We start from the raw sequence: 20,412 nt of genomic DNA, 5'->3' as shown, positions 1-20,412 counted from the left end.
AATCTGCACCAGTACAATGTTGTAAACATATTTTCTTATTATTAAAAGAAGACAAAGATAACAACAGCAGGTGGTTTTTACCCGCATTGGGTTTCCACCTTAAATCTTGGTGTTCATGTGTCTTGCTTATGTGTGATGGTTGTCTCTGTTATTAACTACACATGGTTACTGTTTAATGTTTAATAACGTACTAATGCATAGTTTAGAGATCAACATATGATGAATAACTAAATCATTAGTTTGTTGGATATACGCTTGTTTCCTTAAACACAATTGCGTGCACACGCGGGTTACCTTCATTGAAGTAGCATATATGAAATTGAGTATGAAAAAGGAAAAGATTATTGACTTAACTAATACTGATTCACCCCCCCTCTCAGTATTATTTCCAACAGGGAAGACACACTTCCTGGATGATCTCGTGCATCTTTCTTTTTATTAAAGAAAAGTTGATCGTGATGGACATGAACAAGAATCCAGAAGCCATTTCCACAACCAACATGGCCTTTGCAAAATCCTCCAAGTCAAATACAGAGTCTCTGAAGGCCAAGAATAGACAGATGGAAAATAACCTATGGATTTCAAGGAAACAAGTTGAACAATTCCAAGCAGAGGTCCAAAAAGAAACTTTTTCACATGTTTATCTAGAAGAACTCAAGGCAGCCATACTTGGTGAAGTATCGACATTGGGAGAGACCATGAGGAGCTTCTATGAGGAGATTGTCACCGTGTACAAAATAGTTGACCAATTGCACAACATGTAATAGAAGTTCAAAGAAAATGCCAAAGATTTCAAGGTTGTTCATATAGCCATTTCTACTGTGCATGAGTGAGGAATGCAATACAGAGGTGCACCTCCCAACTTGGTGAAGAAGAAAAGACAATAGGCTGATTTGGAGAAAGAAGAGGTTCAAATGCTTATCCAAAGCAACAAACAACTCAACTCATTCATTGCCAACATTCAAGCCTCGTATGCACAGTTGTATAACAGCGTGGATTTCATGGTGAAGTCACAAAATATCCCTTCAATCGACTCACTCACTGAAGCCAAAGGCAGGAATAAGATTAGATAGGAGGTTGAGGAATACTTGGACCAGCTCAAGAAGATTGCTACCAAGGAAGATCGTGAGGTGAACATGAATGATATACAAAAGTACATCGGTGGACCTGTCAAGATCAATACCATGTTGCTCCTGCTGAAGAAGGAAAATAAGAATGGCTCCAATGCAGTGTACCCAAATTAGATGGAGGAAAGTGTCTGCTTCCAGCATGATCCCATCTAAAAGTTTGGAGAAGTTATCGCACGGTATAAAGCTTGGCATCACTATGTAATTAAAAAGCTACAAGTTGAAGTTGCTGTGCTGGAGTTTCCCCAAACTCAAGATTGACATATTATTTGTCTTATTAGACTTATCTAGTTGACTCTACCTAATTTTGTCTTATATGAGTATATGTAATATTACATTTAAAATATTTGTAAGTGGAAGTCCAAGTGTCAATTTTAGAATATGAAGAGTCATTATGTAGAGAAGTGAAAAGTTCATGAGGGAAGTCAAATAGTCACAAATGGAGATGAATAATCATCTCATTTGTTATAAATATACCCTCCTTTGATGGTTATGTTAGGTTCTCTTATTCTTGATGCTAGTCCCAAGAATTATCAAGATAGCACTTCGTCTCCCAATAATCCTAAATAGTTGATCACAAAATTTGAAAATAAATCTATTTCACAATATTCCCATCTGTCACTAGTTTTCCATGATCCTATCACTCAATTGTTGGAAGAATCATACCTAGAAAGCCCATTTTCAAAATGAAAATTTTCCACTTTCTTCATGTTTTCCGAGTTTGAAAGTTCGGAAGAATGATTTAGCATGACACCTTGTTGCAATTTTCTTAAACACCATAATGAATCAACAAAATGTTTAGCATATGATTTCTTGTTATTCTTTTCTGTTTTCATTTTCAGTGTTTGAATGTTGCAACATTTCATGATTTATCTTTATTTTCAATTGTTATTCTTGAATATCTTTCTTGTTTTTTATACCCTCGCCCGCTCAGGTTAGGCAATTCTTGGTTACATTGGAAGTTTCATTTTACATGAGCCTAACCTAGCTTTGGTTATTTTAGGAGTAGGATTAGTTTGTTTTAGTTGTTTTTTTGTTGCTTTGTTTCATTCTTATCTTTTGTTTTCTTTTATTTGGTAATAAATTTCTGCATGAGACTTTGTTGGGCTCCCGAAGAAAGTATGGTGATGTTTAATAGGATATTGTGCGATTGTTAATGCTTGTATTTCTATTTATTTCTTCTCTTTGCATGGGCCTTGCACCTTTTAGTCGATGATACCTTGATGGAAAATACGTTCTTTTTTGGAGAGAGGGTTAGTGGAATTATGATGCTTGAATCTATAACCAGTACCACCTACTACAATCAGTTGTTATGATTGTTCAATTATTTTGTCTTGTCAACTAAGTTGAGTAGAGAAAGGATGGGTGGAAACTTAAACAATTGAACTAAATTTTAGAAGTGTATAAGTATCCTTGTCTAAAGGGACAACCTCTTCTTCTCTTAATAAGTCGGGATCACTCTTCCACCCCATGAAATCAATAAGCATTGATGCGCAATTCTATGAATAAAATACAAAATAAAAATAAAAATAAAGGGTGAAAGAGAGAAAGGATTCCTCTATAGGGAGGTGAAGCAAGAAACTCTGCCAATGTACTATCCAGGCTCACTCGCAATGGAGTTGATGTAGGAGCATCTAGCTCAACATTTTAACTGTATTCTAGTTAACCTAAGGGGTTTTGTGTTTTCAAGGAAGTTGGATTCCTATGTATCAAATTAATGTAATTATTAATGTTTTGAGTGATTTGGAATAGGAATTAATTAAATATTTGGAGGACTTTGTAAATGTTCTCGAATGTTGGAGAACATGAGAGAATTAGGACAATTGATAGTTCATAGGGATTGATAGGTTTGGAAATTAATTGTAAAAGCTTAGATTAAGAATTACTTGATGATTTTGTGGATTAGAGAGGATCCTTAGGGATAAAGAAGAGATTTTAGGATTTTGATTGAGAAGGTTATGGATCTAAACTAGGAATCTGTTATAGAATCCTTTTATATAAATATAAGCTTCAAGGCATTAGAAATAGATCAGAGAAAAGAGATAAGATAGAGGAAGAAATAGACAGGTTAGAGTTTGACGCTAAGCCTACAGGAAGAAAGAGTAAAAGGCCACTGATTAGAATATTAGGCCAGAGAGAGAATCATTATGTAAATAATTGTTTATAAAGACAGAGAATTTGATTCCTGAGTTGTGTGGTGTGTATTGATTAATGGAATTATAATTTGTGTGTGAATCAAGGTTTTTTGCATAGTATGTGCATACAGGTGGAATTAGAGAAGAACACAGAAGTGGAGAATGAAGGATAGTGGTCGGATCATGTGAATCTGCTTGAAGAATCAAAATTGAAGCTCAAGAGTGACAACATTTAAGAGTATGTAGAGGTAAGCTCAAGAGGGAGTTACGCTAAAGAAAACCTAATACACAAAAGAACAGAGAGAGGACAGTCTACATAGGAGGAGTGCAGTGGTTGGAAGTTATTGAATAGGCTTAGAAGGGATAAACGCAAATAATAATATAGGCGAGTCGGGTGAATAGACCAGAACACTGAGAAATCGCATAAAGACAAAGTAAAGGAAGGAAGAAGTAATGAAGTAACAATGCACAGGAACCGTTGGATCAGTCAGATCAACGGACATGATTAATGGAAGATGAGTGGTAGAGATCTTATCATAGGAGATTAAGTTAAGAAATGGATGGATCACATCAAGGCATGTGTCGACAGAAGGGTGAAAAACGTGCAGAATAGTAGAGCGGTCTTCGAAAGCGATAAGTGGTATATCATGCGGTTATAAAGTGGTAAGTGGTAATTTTATGAAGAGTGCGATGAGCCGTGGCGGTGACACGTAGCCCAAATAAAACCACTAATATCACGTGTTTTCAAATCTTTAATGATTAGGATAATTAGAGTGCGATATGGCACGATCACCATTGGATTGAGACAAGAGAATTAATGGTGGAGATTTGAAGTGTAGGTTGGACATTGGTAAATGTGCAAAGTCGTGTGAATCAGCAGAATGGTAAGTTAATGAAGGGATAAATGGTTTATGTATAATTTCTATTATACAAGAGTTATAATAGAAATAAAGCGGAATAAATATATTACATTGGGTTTAAACTAAAATCCAAGTTAAAGGGTATTATTGATATGCGTAGATTATAAGAATTAACCAAAGATTATGGAAGAGTTTTTATAAGGTTTAGACTTTGGATAGTTAAATGAAATGTTCCCGAATAGAGTTTATTGAAAGAGCATTAAACCTTGATTTAAGAGGGTTTTCCCTAAGTATGGAAATGAAATTCCTGGGAAATGTATAAAACATGCATCTATATGCATAATGTGGGTATGTGCGGCTTAGGCTACATCAATTTTGTATCAGAGCAAGAAAAAGCTCCTTTGGGAGAAAACTAGAGTGGATATGCTCTGCCGAAGAGAAATTTGAGCACAGTTAAAGATCTTTTTAATTAAAATAGAGTTGTGAAGGAATGCAAGCGTGATTGCAAAAGAAAGAGGAGATCGGATTTTAAATCTGATAGATAGCAGGCACACAAAGATGAAGTGTAGTAGAATAATGGGAGAATTTGCAAAGGCAAAGAAACAAGGAGAAATCCATTCAAAGTGTAGACAAGATCATGCAGAGATATGGAAAACAAGTTGATATGTTTTATTTTAATTCTGGTTTGAGGATTATGTTTGATTTTAGGTTACAGATGGAGGATTAATATCTCAGCAAAGGAACAACAAGAGGATCTATAAAAAGAAGGACCAATTGTGTTCTTGAAGATAGAGTAAGTAGATAATCTAAAGCAAAGTGGTGAAGAACCTCAAGAATCCAACTGAAAGTTGGACAAGAAAGGACTAGAGTGTTCTCAAAGGAAGTGGAAGCTGCAGAAGAAAAGAAGAGAAAGAGAGATGCTTAGGAGATGGTTCTAGAGGTATAGAACCATAGATCAAGTTTAAGAAGAAAATCTTGATGAGGGGCAGGTACAAAGACTTGCTAAAAATGGAAGCTTAGGTGTAGTTCACAAGTGAACAGATAAAAGTTAACAGAACAAGAAAGGATGACTACTGAAGGTCATTGCAGAAGAGAGAAAGTTGAGATCAAGTTCCATGTTGAGTTGTTGATGGAGATGTTGCAGATGAATAAGGAACACCAGAAGCATGGATGGATTATGAAAAGGAGAGTCAAATGGCATTGATTGCAAGTAAAATGGGAGCAAAGAGTGAATGCTCAATTGAAGGAAGACTTACTCAAATTAAATGAGTATGTATGTGAACCCGAATATGGTCCATTACTTTCTGAAAGTAATGAAGAGACAGAGGAGAAATCTATAGAGGAGCTGAATCATATGAAGGATTTAGAGCAGCAAGGAGATATGATGACTAAAGCATCAAGTGAGACCACAAGGTCTTATGTTTTTGAAACTGATAATTTGTGTATGATTGCATGTATTATAGGAGAAAAGCAACCTTTTGAATATGTCTTCAGGATGGATGAAGATCTTGAAGTAAAATGTGACAAAGAAAATTTCTCAGAAGAGGAAGAATTTGACTGGTTACAACAGAAAGAGTCTATGGATGAGTTACTTAATGAGAGAAGACAGTCATTTGAAGCTATCATAGAGACGAAAGATCAAGATATTATTCTGATGAAGAATGAAGGAATATTGTCTCAGAGAGGTAATATAATGAATTTGATTAATGTTATTGATGAAGAAATGAAAGAGAATACTAATGTAGATGATGGGGCAAGGATAGCTCTTGAAGAAGGTTCACAGAGAGACAGCAAGGCAAAGTGTATTGAAGAAGAAGGGGAGGAAGATTTGTCTCAAGACAAAGGAAAGACAATCATAGAATTGAAGGAAAAAGAAGGACATCTACTAAAAGATGTTAAGAAGGAAGAAGTCTATGCAAAAGATTTAGCAAAGAGATAAAGGGCATGTGATGATTGGTCAATAACAAGTAAAGGTATGGAAAATTGTGTAAAATTTCCAAATTCTTTTCCAATTGGAATTATTGAGTTATATAGAAAATTAGACTTTCAAAGAAGAAAGTTGGAAAAGTAGAGGATATATACTCAAGATAAATTGTTGAAAAAGAAAGACAAAGAAATTGTCATGAATGACAATCATAAGGAAAAGAAAATGGTAATAAAATTTTAGCAAATTGACATTACAGAAGGAGGAGTTCATTACTGTGAACCAGAAGAGAGAGATATCATTGAAACAGATGATATGGAGGAGAGTTTAAATCAACATATTGATGTGTTGACAAAGGAATTGGAGGAAAACTCAGAGTAGCATACTGAGATGTTTCCAAAGAAGGAAAAGGTAATGAGGCCTTCTATTTTTAATTATGGTAATTGTTTTATGATTACAAGATTTGATGAAGATGAGACAGACATGTTTCAAGTTGAAGAGTTAGTTTTAGAACTGAAGAAGACTGGAAGTTGGCAAGTCAGGAATACTGATGAGGAAATGAAAAGCATGAAGATATTATGCTTGAAGAAGTAAAATTGACTATCAGAATCAGTCAAGGAAATGAAGGACAATTACTGAGGGTTGTCAAGGAAGAGGAAGGAAAATATGTTGGAATCGATGAACATCATAGTGATGTATTTGAGAGGAATCAAGTACAAAGGGGATTGGACCACAATTTATTTTTTTGAAAGTAAATTTATAGATATTGAACAGAGGTTGTTTGGAAAGCCACAAGAAGGTAAGGATGAAAGGGTGGTAGTAAGAATCCAACAACTTCAAAGAGAAGATAATAAACAATAGTTTGAAGATGAGTGGACAGAGTACAACAACAAATGGAAAAGTAATTATCAGTCAGAAGAAAAATTCGACATAGAGATTAAAAGAATAATAAGATTGATGATGAAGGTGCCTCAGAAGAAAGAAACAATAAGAAGGCCAAGCATTAGCAAGAGAAAGAGAATAGCAGACTGTGAAAGCATAGCTAGTGGGGAAAAGCAACATAAAGTGTGGAAACTTGGAGAACAACAACAAACAACAGCAGCAACCAAAGACAAATTACAAAAAAAAGTATGTGATCTAGGAGGACAAAGGTTGGGAGCACATGATCTAGAGATCATGATTATTTTAACCTTGGGAGTCTGATATAGGAGAATCCAGCTCAACAATTTCATTGTATTCTAGTTAACCTAAGGGGTTTTGTGTTTTCAAGGAAGTTGGATTCCTATGTATCAAATTAATGTAATTATTAATGTTTTGAGTGATTTGGAATAGGAATTAATTAAATATTGGGAGGACTTTGTAAATGTTCTCGAATATTGGAGAATATGAGAGAATTAGGACAGTTGGGAGTTCATAGGGATTGATAGGTTTGGAAATTAATTGTAAAATCTTAGATTAAGAATTAGTTGATGATTTTGTGGATTAGAGAGGATCCTTAGGGATAAAGAAGAGATTTTAGGATTTTGATTGAGAAGGTTATGGATCTAAACGAGGAATTGGTTATAGAATCCTTTTGTATAAATATAAGCCTCAAGGCATTAGAAATAGATCAGAAAAAGGAGATAAGATAAAGGAAGAAATAGACAGGTTAGAGTTTGATGGTAAGCCTACAGGCAGAAAGAGTAAAAGGCCACAGATTAGAATGTCATCCTAGAGAGAGACTCATTATGTAAATAATTGTTCATAAATACAGAGAATTTGATCCCTGAGTTGTGTGGTGTGTATTGATTAATGGAATTATAATTTGTGTGTGAATCAGGGGTTTTTGCATAATATGTGCATACATGTGGAATTAGAGTATCATGCAGAAATGGATAATGAAGGATAGTGGTCGGATCATGTGAATCCGCTTGAAGAATCAAAATTGAAGCTCAGGGGTGACATCGTTTAAGAGTAAGTATAGGTAAGCTCAGGAGGGAGTTATGCTGAAGAAAACATAATACACAAAAGAACAGAGAGAGGATAGTCTATATAGGAGGAGTGCAGCGGTCGGGAGTGATTAAATACGCTCAGAAGGGATAAATGCAAAGAATAATATAGGCGAGTTGGGTGAATAGACTAGAACACTAAGAAATCACATAAAGACAAAGTAAAGGAAGGAAGAAGCAATGAAGTAACAGTCCACGGGAACTGTTGGATCAGTCAGATCAACAGACAAGATTAATGGAAGATGAGCAGCGAAGATCTTATCGCAGGAGATTATGTTAAGAAATGGATGGATCACATCAAGGCACGTGTCGAAAGAAGGGTGAAAATGTGTAGAATAGTAGAGCGATCTTCGAAAGCGGTAAGTGGTATATCACACAATTATAAAGTGATAATTTTATGAAGAGCACAATGAACCGTGGCAGTGACAAGTAGCCCAAATAAAACCATTAATATCACGTGTTTTCAAATCCTTAATGATTGGGTTAATTAGAGCGCGACATGGTGCGATCACGAGTGGATTGAGACAAGATAATTAAATGTGGAGATTTGAGGTTGGGCATTGGTAAATGTGCAAAGTCGTGTGAATCGACAGAATGGTAAGTTAATGAAGGGATAAATGGTTTATGTATACTTTCTATTATACAAGACTTATAATAGAAATAAAGTGGAATAAATATATTATGTTGGGTTTAAACTAAAATCCAAGTTAAATGGTATTATTGATATGCGCAGATAATAAGAATTAACCAAAGATTATGGAAGAGTTTTTATAAGGTTCTGCTCGAAGGTTTATAAGGTTTAGACTTTGGATAGTTAAATGAAATGTTCCCGCATAGAGTTTGTTTAAAGAGCATTAAACCTTGATTTAAGAGGGTTTTCCCTAAGTATGGAAATGAAATTCCTAGGACATGTATAAAACGTGCATCTATATGCATACTATGGGTATGTGTGGCTTAGGTTGCATCAGGAGTAATGTTTGTGTTCCGGAAGTGACTACATCGGGGTACTGTCCAGGCTCACTAGCAGTGGAGCAATGTTTCTGTTCCTAAAGTGATTCCGTTGGGGTTTTTTCCATGCCTACTAGTAGCAGAGCAACAATAGAGATGACAACCAAGACTTTGATCATCCTTTTCCAATTGTGTATCTACATAATCCTCATCCCCAATTGAAACAACTAGGTTTGACTTATGTTTTGTTAGTGTGCCACCGATGAAGGGAATGGTAGGGACTATATATTTAACTCCAACTAAGTAAAGAGGTTATGGTGATCATGAAATTAATAATACTTATTGAAGAGTTAGACCTGGTTTACATGAGATAAGACCCATACAGAGAGTTGGAGTTCTATCAGTGTGTCGTCAAGTGCTGCAGATGCTATAACCCCCACTCCAAAATTTCTCCCATGCTTTGATTTTGAAGCCTCCCTTCTGTCTACAAGAGCTTATTATTCATTGTCATCAAGTATTCATGGAAATGTTAAATACTAATCTTTCCATGAAGTGCTTGTGATGTCTTGTTTTAACCATGATCTAAAACTTTTATAACACAAGCCATCTACTTCCTTGCCCTAGCAGCATTGTTAATCTTCCATCTTAGAACTACGAAGTTCACTATCTCTGGAAATTGTGTTGAGCCTTGAGGATCTGAACTACGAAATCCTGGAAGGCAAGCCAACCTTGAGCTCAGAAATTGCGCAAAATTCTTCTCTTCCCCTCAAAAACTGCACAATTCACTAAGGCAAGGAATTACACAAGCCCTTGAGCCTGGGAATTGCACAATCACTTTTTCTAGTGTGAATGGGTAGTTTCCCTGAAAACATAGAGTTCACATTCCAAACAAATAGGAGTTTTCTAGTTAATGTCCGATTAATTCGACTAAGTTGTTAATTATGACTTTCAGACAAGTGGCACTTTTTCCTTGATTTTAGGCATGTGCGTCATAAACCCTAACCTTCTTATATCTATTTAATACACACCCCTAGAGCTCATTTGGACACCATGTATTGGAGCTATATCCTTCCCAAGGAAATTAACGAACTTTCAACTATGTTTGCAACGCTTTTCTGGGTAAGTTTTGGATGTGTCACTTTTTGTCGCTTTTGTCACTTTTTCTACTATGATTGTTGTTTTTACCGTCTTAAATTAGTGCTGACGGGAAAATTTACCTAAGGAAAGGGTTGAAAGCCTTAATAGAGCAACATAAAACAATCAACAAAGAACACATATTCAAGCATGCCAAACATTCGAATTATCAAAGTTGGACTTAAAGACATACCCAAGGGTTATACACTTGAAGATGTCCCTGTAGGGTCAAAACCCTGTGCTTCCTTTAAGATGTGCAGTCTTGCAAATCAATCACATAAGCATATAAAAAATAGATAATTCAATGTGCATTCATAAAAATATGTTAGAACATCATATATACCAATTCAGATTATCATTAATAACATGACAACATATATCAGGAACATGACATGAGCTTCTTTATTGATGAATAGTTGTAAGTATATGACAGATACACCCTAATTCGGGCCAAAGGAACTAAAAAAACATTCCTCTGGATCCATCTAGCCTGAATCACAAAGAAAAATTCTCTAATAGGTGTATGAAGATGCTAGATAAGGATACTGAGCATCTCTGCAAAGGAAACCAATGTTTCCTCGAGACTAGGAGGGCAAGTGGCATGGGAAAGCAGAATTGATCTGGGGGAAATCAAGTAAAATGTTGATATCTCTCTTCTCTTATGAATTAGGCCTACCCAAGGGGTGTATATATACCACCTCAAATTGGTTATTTCATTTAGGCCACAGGATCCTATAGGTGGGCTCTCAATAAATCCCATAAATCTCGCCCAAAAAATAACATTTACTTTATTTCTTCATATTTAAAAATGTATATGCGAGTAGAGTATTATGAGACTCGCGTATGTATGCAATTTTTTGTTGGAAGAGTCGCGTATGGAATTTTAAATATAGTTTCTAATATAAAATCAACTTTGCATGGCTAAAGGGACTACCTAAGGCCATAAAAGAGCATCAAGTTTGCAGGAGTGTTGAATGATGCTATAATAGATGTCCCCTAATATATGAGGTCAGAGGGGAACATGATGGCTGAAATATATTAAGTAGAGAGAGTTGATTCATTCGAAAACCTGAAAGGAGATAATCATATTTCATCTCATCAAATACCTTTGGAAGGAATCAAGAAGAAAATTCATGTCTAAGGTGGGCATACCCATGCTCAATAGTAGTAAAGCATGTCCATTGATCAAGAATAACAAAGATCCAAAATGTATATATAAATATACAAAATGAGTTGAATAATACATAGTGGATCATCATATCATAGCCATGAACGAACATAGTGAAGCTATATCTCAATATCACATAAAAGAATGCCCGAGGAATGATGTTGCATAACTGATCCTCATAAAAGTACCAAGTCATATAAGTGGAATACTGGTACTGCATAAACTAGGGTGCCAACATATAAGATGTTGCTGAGAAATTCTGCAACATATAAATTTAAGAGGTGTCACTGGCAAAAAACTGGAGGAGATATCAAGTGAACCAAAATGTTGACACAACCCGAGGTCTTCACCGATCGTAGATGTTACATTGCTACACCATGGGAATACATGAGCTGAGTTCAACCATGTGATAAATCATTTGATTACTGGTCATTGATGTATACCATTAACCAACATGAGACAACTCACCAATACGATAATGAGTGTCAAGGTACCCTAGTACAATCTAACAAGTGTGAATAGATGTGTTGAAGTCGAACACTTGAAAGAATATACCAATCATGAGACATTGATGTTCTCACTGTCGATAGTGAATGAGTTTTCCACTGATGAATGCAAACCTTAAGGTACTAAAAAAATAACTCTAGACCTTGTTCCAAAAGTAATGAGTTGGAGTTGATGAGAAACGATTTGCTAGAAGGAATGCATTATGACATCCCACATCAACTAGCATGAGCGTAACTTGCAAGCCAATAATTTTTAAGATCTATGACAAAGAAAGATAAAGTAACCGTTCCAAAGTAAATTTCTAACGTGCAAATTTTTTTTCTATCACATGAAAGAAATCCTCTAAACCAACAAATAAAAATATGACACAGAGGTAAGGAATCCACCAATTAGGTCAAATGGAAACCAAGGTACTGCATGAATCCCATTGTTGGATAATGTAAGCTAATGTTGAACACAAGGGAAAACACTCAGTCAAAGACCCATGATACTGATCGATGTTGACCACAAGGTCACCTATCAATGATGTAAATAGGGCTAGGGTGTGACTCTAGGTCTACTCAGAGTAATTTTTCAGAGTCGATAAGAGAAAACCCACCGGAATAACTCAATGGGGACCTTATTAACTGACTTGAGTAAAGGACCAAGTCATTGATGTGATAATGAGGTTAACTTGATAGACTGGGTATGACCGACAGAAATGAGTCGAGAGACACTATAGAATGGCTAATAGCAGTCTGACTTCCCCTGAACAAAATCACGATTTTGATGTGACTTTATGGCAGCATAAAATAACTTTTTATAAGTTTGTGATGCATGAGGCATCAACAGACTATCCATATGATTGGAATAGTTAAGTAACCAGTGGAGAAATAACTCAAGAACAAGGTTTTGGATTTCCTAAAGTCAAAATAAGTCCCATCCCAATGGAGGAAAGACTCATTTTAAGTGCTTTGTTCAAAGGCGACATGACTAAAACTTGTTGCCATCAAATGATGAAGAAATTGTCCCATTCCCACTCTCTTTTTTGGAATATTTGTTTTTCTCTTTTTCATATTATAAAGCTTGAAAAACAATAAAAGAATTCCTATAGTATGTTGGAGAGAACAAGTGTCAAGGGAAAGTGCACTATTTCCTAAATGTGGAACATTCCTATGTTCAATGCAAGGTGGTGGATACTGATCATTGACACTTTAGGAATGCTCCCTCCACAAACAATGGTGTCAAGTAGTAAAGGCTAATGAATGTAAGGTTTGAACTTGTAGAAAATTCATGGTCAAAAGTGGCTTATACATGATTCCAATGAAACTAACTTAAGTCCAAAAGGGGTAGAATTAGTGAATATGAAATGAAATAGTACAACTTAACAAATGGGAGCCTCTTATGGTATAAAGACTAGAATAAAAGTGAAGAAGAAGAAGAATGAAACTTCATGCAAACTCATGGTGGGACTAAAGAGGACTCCCAAGCCTAACTACAAAACTACATCATGGGTTCCAAGTGACAACATGTACTACCTGTTGAAGAATCAAGGGAAATTATGCATATTAGGATTCTTCTAGACTTGATAACAATTTGTGAAGCACTTTCACAATTTATCTTATTAGGTTAATCTTCTTCTCTTCTTATTAGTGTATGTGTGTTTACTTTATTAAATTGCTATAAAAAATAAAAGAAACAAGAACACAAGATATTGGCTCTCTGCCAGGGAAAAACCTCTCTCTAAGAGAGGAAAACCCTTTTGTAAATTTCTATTATTGAAGCTTCTATTGATCAATGCTGAAACCTATACCCTTGAAAATAATATCCTCCAAGCACAAGTCAAGTCCTTCCTCCTTCTTGCACTTCGCTCCCCAACACTTCGTCCTCCTTTCGACACTTTGTTCTTTGTACAAATATTGATAGAACTTGTTGCAATTGCTCTAGAAGAGACTCTTATCCTTGATCTTTAGTAAGATCCTTTACTTGTGATGATCCCTTCCTTCATCTTGACCAACTGAGCTTCTTCTTCAATGTGTAGTTGCAGACTTGATATGATTGTCTTGCAGCCCTAAATTCTCACACGTGTGGGAGGTTTCCTTGAGTATTTGGTTCCTTTATTCTTCGATTGAGAGAGTATCTTCTTCACTATAGTGGGAAGCCTTATAGGCCTAAGTTTCAAGCCCAAACAATGAGAAGTATGAGACTATTACGTTGTTATTGTGATGATTGTAGAGGTGCCTCCTTTTTTCACCTGTGTGACTATGTTTTACCATAGAAACAATCCTCAAATCTTTGGTGATGACTTCTCCTTCTTCACTACACTAGAGGCTCCTTATACTTTTCCTTTTTCAACCTTTTCTCAGTCTTCCTTGTTGGAATATTTTAGAGGTGGATTTCTTGTCATTTGAGGGAGTGGACAACCTCTATATATAGAGGATTATCCCTCCTTTAGGTGAACATGAGTCTGACATGATGATTGTAGGCCAAGCTAAGTTTCCTTCATCAGTTTTACTCCTTTGATGATGTTGTTGCATGGAGCGGAATTGTCTTTGCTTGGAGGCATATTCTTTGACTCTTATACAAATATGTACATAGTGTAACATACCCTTAAGGGTATTCAAAATTTCTTTTGACTCTTTGACTTATCTATGGCCCTATAACATGTGCTAGACCTATTTCAATGAGAAAGAAACACATTGATAAATATAACAAAAATAATATTTATTTTCTTGAATCAATACAAATATCAAAAGTAGATTTATGAAGACTGAACCTAGTTACACTTTCTTCAACAATCCCTCTTAACTAGGGAGGTATTCATAAATCATTACAAGGTGTTTGGCTATTTTTCAATCTTGAATAATTCACATAAGAGAAATCGGATTGGAAATCCATCTCTTATAGCATCATAGTAACCAACATTATTCATTGCAAGGCCTTCACTAATAGCTCTATCTCTCATAAGATCAGAGCACAATGTTGGCAAGACCAATGAATTATAGACACCTTAGTCATTGTCTCTCAAGGTACATACCGACTTGGGTGTTCACTGAATATGACCTTCTAGGAATATTCTTGTCTTGTGTTCCGAGCCCTCAAAGAATATCAGTCCTCTTTCCTGTTGTTGTCTTGGATGCCCTACACATCCTCAAAGAGTATCGGATGCCAGATGATTACCCAATCCTCCCATTCTTTCTTTCCAAGTGAAGACAAGAATGTTGTGTCTATAGCTTCCTCTTATTTGAGGAAGTTATGCCCAATTTTCCTCTGACAAGGAACTTGCCCAAGATCCTTTGTAGTTGGGAACTTGTTAGAACTCCCTCTTAGCTAGGGACTTGTCCATTCATCAACAAATTTCTCTTTCTGGGTCCTTCAGCTGCTTGATCTCATTCTTTCTTTCAATGTCATGAAGTCTATGTTTCAACTTCTTCTTGGTAGGGCACCGACCATCGATCACTTTCCTTCCTAGTCTGTCATGCCATTGCTCCTTTCATGGAAAGTGTCCTTCTTGATATATATGAGGTCATTTTTTCATCTAGCTACTCTTTCTTCATCTTATCTATTATTTAGAATACTTATGGATGCTTAGTTGTACTTTCTTGTTTTGATACTTCGTTTAGTAGCTCTTCATTACTTCATCCTGATATTTCTTCAACATCAAATAGTGCTTTTGTTAGATGGCTTCTTCATCATGACATATTTGTAGCATTGAATTAGTTATCTGTACCTTAATATCTCCAAGGCCTTGATAGGTGTCAAGGGTCCTTTGATATTTTACCTTACTTTGTCAGAGTCGTCATGCCTTCTTTTAGGAGATTGCTTATATTGGATCTTTTTTAGATAATGATTCTTCATGTCCATGGCATTATTACATGATTGATCTCTTTATTCATTTCATTCTTCTTGGATAGCTTAGTCAACAACCTCATACTCCTTATGGGAGCACTTCATCTTTACCTACTTCTTGGATTATTCAACAACCTCATACTCCTTATGAGAGAATTTCTTGATGTTGACCTACATTAGATTGTAGTACATGCCTTTGAGCATGTCATTGGTGAAAGATATCCTTTTATAATTGATCATGCCATAGAACTATTCCCATGACCCAATAATATATATGATGACATGACTTAAACTTTGATGCATACATACCTCATCTTGATTCTTATTTGATAATCTTGGCTTCAATTGATTGTTCTTCTTGATTGGTGTAGCCTTGCTTGATTCATGTTTTCTTGCCTGCATATCATTCTTTCTTGAGTACCATGAATGGGACTCCAAATGAAACATCTGCTATTATTTATCAACCTTCTTTTGAAGATTCTATTAGAGGATCTTGAAGAACCTTCTCCTGCAATTTTTTTTTCCCTTTTGATGATATAAGCTTTCTGAGATTCTCAATCATGATCAATTATTCTTTCATTTTTGATGAGGTCCTATAATAGGTATTCTCCTTCTATATGAATATCTTGAGCTATATCTATCATGCTCCTATATTCTAGAATATATCTTTAACCATGCATTCTATTATATTTCTACATGATCCTATACTACTCAAAAATTTGAAAGAAGACTTTACGTAAAGAGGTTGACTTAGTCATAGTAGAGATGTGGATGATCTTCCTTCTTCTGCTTCTTGTCTTCTTCTTTAACTTCTTGAGTTACATGAGCTTCTTCCCTTTTTATTTTTTCACTGTTTTCCTTCTTAAGTTTAGGACAATCCCTTTTGTAGTGTCCATATTCTTGGCATACAAAGCATTGGACTTTGGACATATCTCTATTGCTTGATCTTCGTGGACCAAATTTTCCAAATTTTCCCTTTCTCTTGGCCATGGTAGAAAATGCTTGCTCCTTTTATCCCACATCAACTTTTTCTTTGAGTCTAGTTTTCTCTATTTTTCATATAGACCATAGTTCACTTACTGTGGTATCTTCCTTCTTGGCATATATGCTTGATGTAAAGTTTCCCCAATCCTCAGATAGAGCATTGAGTACTACAATTTTCATTTCTTTGTCAGCCATGACTTCTCCTAGCTCTTGAAGTTGATCCCTCATCTCATATATCCTCATGAAGTAGGGAGCTATTCCTTCCTTTTATATATTCATCTTGTACAAATCATTTTGTAGAGATATCACTTCTCCAATTGTGCTTACCGAGAATAACTCTATTAGCTTGTCATAGATTTCTTTTGATGTTTCAAATTTGGAGACATAAGAAATGAGAGAGTCCTTGATAGATTCCATTAGAATCCTTTGAGCTCTTATCTCATCCTTATTTTACTTTTCTAAGGCTTGAGTTTGTTCCTTAGTAGGGATAGTGATATTCCCTTTGATCTGATTTAGAAGTTCATTCTCTTTGAGAAGTAAATTAGTCCTATTTTTCCATGCAAGGAATTTATTGGTCCCAACCAATTTGTTGATTTCCTTGCAAAAGGACATTGAAGTATATTTAGAAGGGGGCATATACTTGATAGAGTTTGAGATGGAATTTCTTTCTTCTTGAAGACTTGATGGCTTACCTTCCTTCAATCTTGATGTTCTTCAAGTTTCCTTCTCCAAATAGACTTTCTTGATGATGATATTTTCTTGATGACTTGTAGCTTGATGTAGGTCCCTATTTGATTTTATCTTCTTGTAAGTGCCTTTATATGAGGATTTTCTTCTTGTTTTGTAGTCTTCCTTAATGACTAGTAGATAATAGAACTTCTTGTCCTTGATGTGATTGAGACTTATTGGCTTGATGCTTCAACCTTGTAGATGTTCTTGAGATGTCCTTCTTAGATGAGTCACCTTATGAGTGTTATTGAGATGCCCTTTCCTTGATGTGTCACCTTACCTCTAATTCTATGTTGAAGAATCAAGGGAAATTATGTATAGTAGGATTATTTTAGACTTGATAACAATTTGTGAAGCACTTTCACAATTTATATTGTTGTCTTCATATTCTTCTCTTCTTATTAGTGTATGTGTGTTTACTTCATCAAACTGCTGTCAAAAACACAAAAAACAAGAAGACAAGATATTGGATCTCTGCCAGGAAAAACCTCTCTCTCTTAGAGAGGAAAACCCTTTCATAAATTTCTCTTATTGAAGCTTCTATTGATCAATGCCAAACCCTAGACCCTTGAAAGGAATATCCTCAAACCACAAGTCAAGTCCTTCCTCCTTCCTACACTTCGTTCCCCGACACTTCGTCCTCCTTCTTTCGGCACTTCGTTATTCTTATAATTGTTGATAGTCCTTGTTTCACTTTCTCTGCAAGAGACACTTATCATTGATCTTTAGTGAGACCCTTTACTTGTGATTATCCCTTCCTTCCTCTTGACCAACCAAGCTTCTTCTTCAAGGTGTAGTTGCAAACATGATATGATTGTCCTGCAGCCCTAAATTCATGCATGTGTGGGAGGTTTCCTTGAGTATTTGGTTCCTTTATTCTTTGATTGGGAGAGTCTCTTCTTATCTCTAGTGGGAGGCCTTATAGGCCTAAGTTTCAATCCCAAACAATGATAAGTATGAGATTGTTATGTTGCTGCTAGTATGGCCGCAGAGATGCCTCCTTTTCTTGCACATGTGACTATGTTTTACCCTAGAAACAGTCCTCCAACCTTCATGATTACTTCTCCTTATTTGTTGCGCTATAGGCTCCTTATACTCATCCCTTTTCACCCTTTTCACGATCTTCCTTTCTCACTGATTTCATACGTGGATTTCTTGTCATTTGAGGGAGTGGACAACCTCTATATATAGAGGATTATCCCTCCTTTAGGCCAACTTGAGTTTCCTTCATCATTTTTTCTCCTTTGATGATGTCGTTGCATGGAGAGGACTTGTCTTTGCTTGGAGGGATATTCTTTGACTCTTATACAAATATGTACATGGTGTAGCATGCCCTTAAGGGTCTTCAAACTTTCTTTTGACTCTTTGACTTACCTATAGCACTTTAACATGTGCTAGACCTATTTCAATGATTAAGAAACGCATTGATAAATATAAAAAATATATTTATTTATTTTCTTGAATAAATACAAATATCAAAAGTACATTTATGAAGACCGAACCTAGTTACACTTTATTAAAAGTTATCTAGGGCACACATATTAAGGTAGGATCTACCACGAAAGTTATGACACTTCTAAGCAGCGAGAGGGTTTTATGTCACAACCTCATGGGGTCGATCCTAAGGTCAAAATGGAAAAGGAAACTGATAATGCACAATGTAGGTGAAGGACCTAGCCTATATTCCAGTTTCGAGAACCAATACATGTTAGAGCAAATAAACCATGGAAATACCCAAAGGAGAGGTCTTAAAGATCTTATATGTGCAATATGGTACAAGCAACCATGCAAACTTATGACTTACACATAAAAATAGCTCTCCAGGACATGCCTGTTATGGGACTCAAGCCAAGTACTTCTTTGGTAGCTAAGAATCATGGTTTAAAATAGCTCCTCCTATGAAGGAAACTCAACATCCAAGAAATCATGACAACTAGAAGGATCCAAAGAGGGAAGTGAGGGGTCCCATTCCTCGATAGGGTAAATCACTTAATCAATTGCTAGGATCAAATCGCGAGAAGGAAAATAATAGTTCAAAGTACCCTTCTTAGAAGAAATTGAACATTGAGGATATAATGCCACATAGTTCACTCATGACGGGGTTGAGTCTAATTGAACACTTAGAACATACCAAAGGGTATTCTGAACTTGGTTCAAATTAGGATGGTGATGATCATATGAAAGTTGATCAATAGTGACAATACTTCCATTGTGAGAAAAATACATCACTTGAAAGAGTGAAGACACAAGAACATTCATGACATAGACATAATCACACCCCATATGCATATTAAAGTCTAAAGGGAGACAAACCACCACCATATTGATTAAGACAGACTTCCCACCTAGAGTGACAAGAAATTGAGGAAGAACACCCATAGCTTCACTAGGTCTTCTATCATAGGCTAGCAACTGACTATCAACTACCAACAACTTTGGAGAACCCAAAGCTTTCAAATCTGAGGAGGATATAATACTTGTAGAGGATCCTTCATCCACCATACATCGATAGACATATTTGGAATTAACTCTAACCCTTATTTGGAAAGGTGTAGTAGAAGGAAGACAAAGCTCAACAAGGTTATTCTAACCAAAGGAAAGACTCCTAAAAATTGGAGAGGGTACACTCAAAGAGACCGATATGCCCCCCAACCCAGAAGACTCTGAACTATAAATTAAGAAGACTTGTTTGATAGCAACTTGACCCCCAAAAAGAGGAGCAGGATCAACCAAAGCTTACACTAGCTCGACCACTTCATCAACCAATGGCTGAGTAAATTGTTGAGAAACCATAACATGTTTAGGAGTAGAAAAACCTTCAGACTCCAACCACAACCTTTGTAACATTGAAATCTCAGGGCACAATTGAGTAAGATCATACCTATTCCAAATCCTACAAGGGAACTTAGGTTTAAGTATTCTATAGCTAGGTTTTTATCATTGTCAATGCCCCCAAAATGACTATCAGTGGTTGGTGGAGAGTCTCCAACATGACTTGCAGAGGTTCGTGACTCTTTCCCAAGAGATATGGGATTTGTGCGCCTAGCCTAACTCACAGAAACAGGTGAGTCATAAGCAAC

The sequence above is a fragment of the Pinus tabuliformis genome, chromosome 1_2 (genome assembly GCF_031772625.1).
Source record: "Pinus tabuliformis cultivar Carrire ecotype Pingquan chromosome 1_2, CPIR1, whole genome shotgun sequence".
Taxonomy (NCBI): Eukaryota; Viridiplantae; Streptophyta; class Pinopsida; order Pinales; family Pinaceae; genus Pinus; species Pinus tabuliformis.
This window is presented reverse-complemented; position numbering follows the sequence as displayed.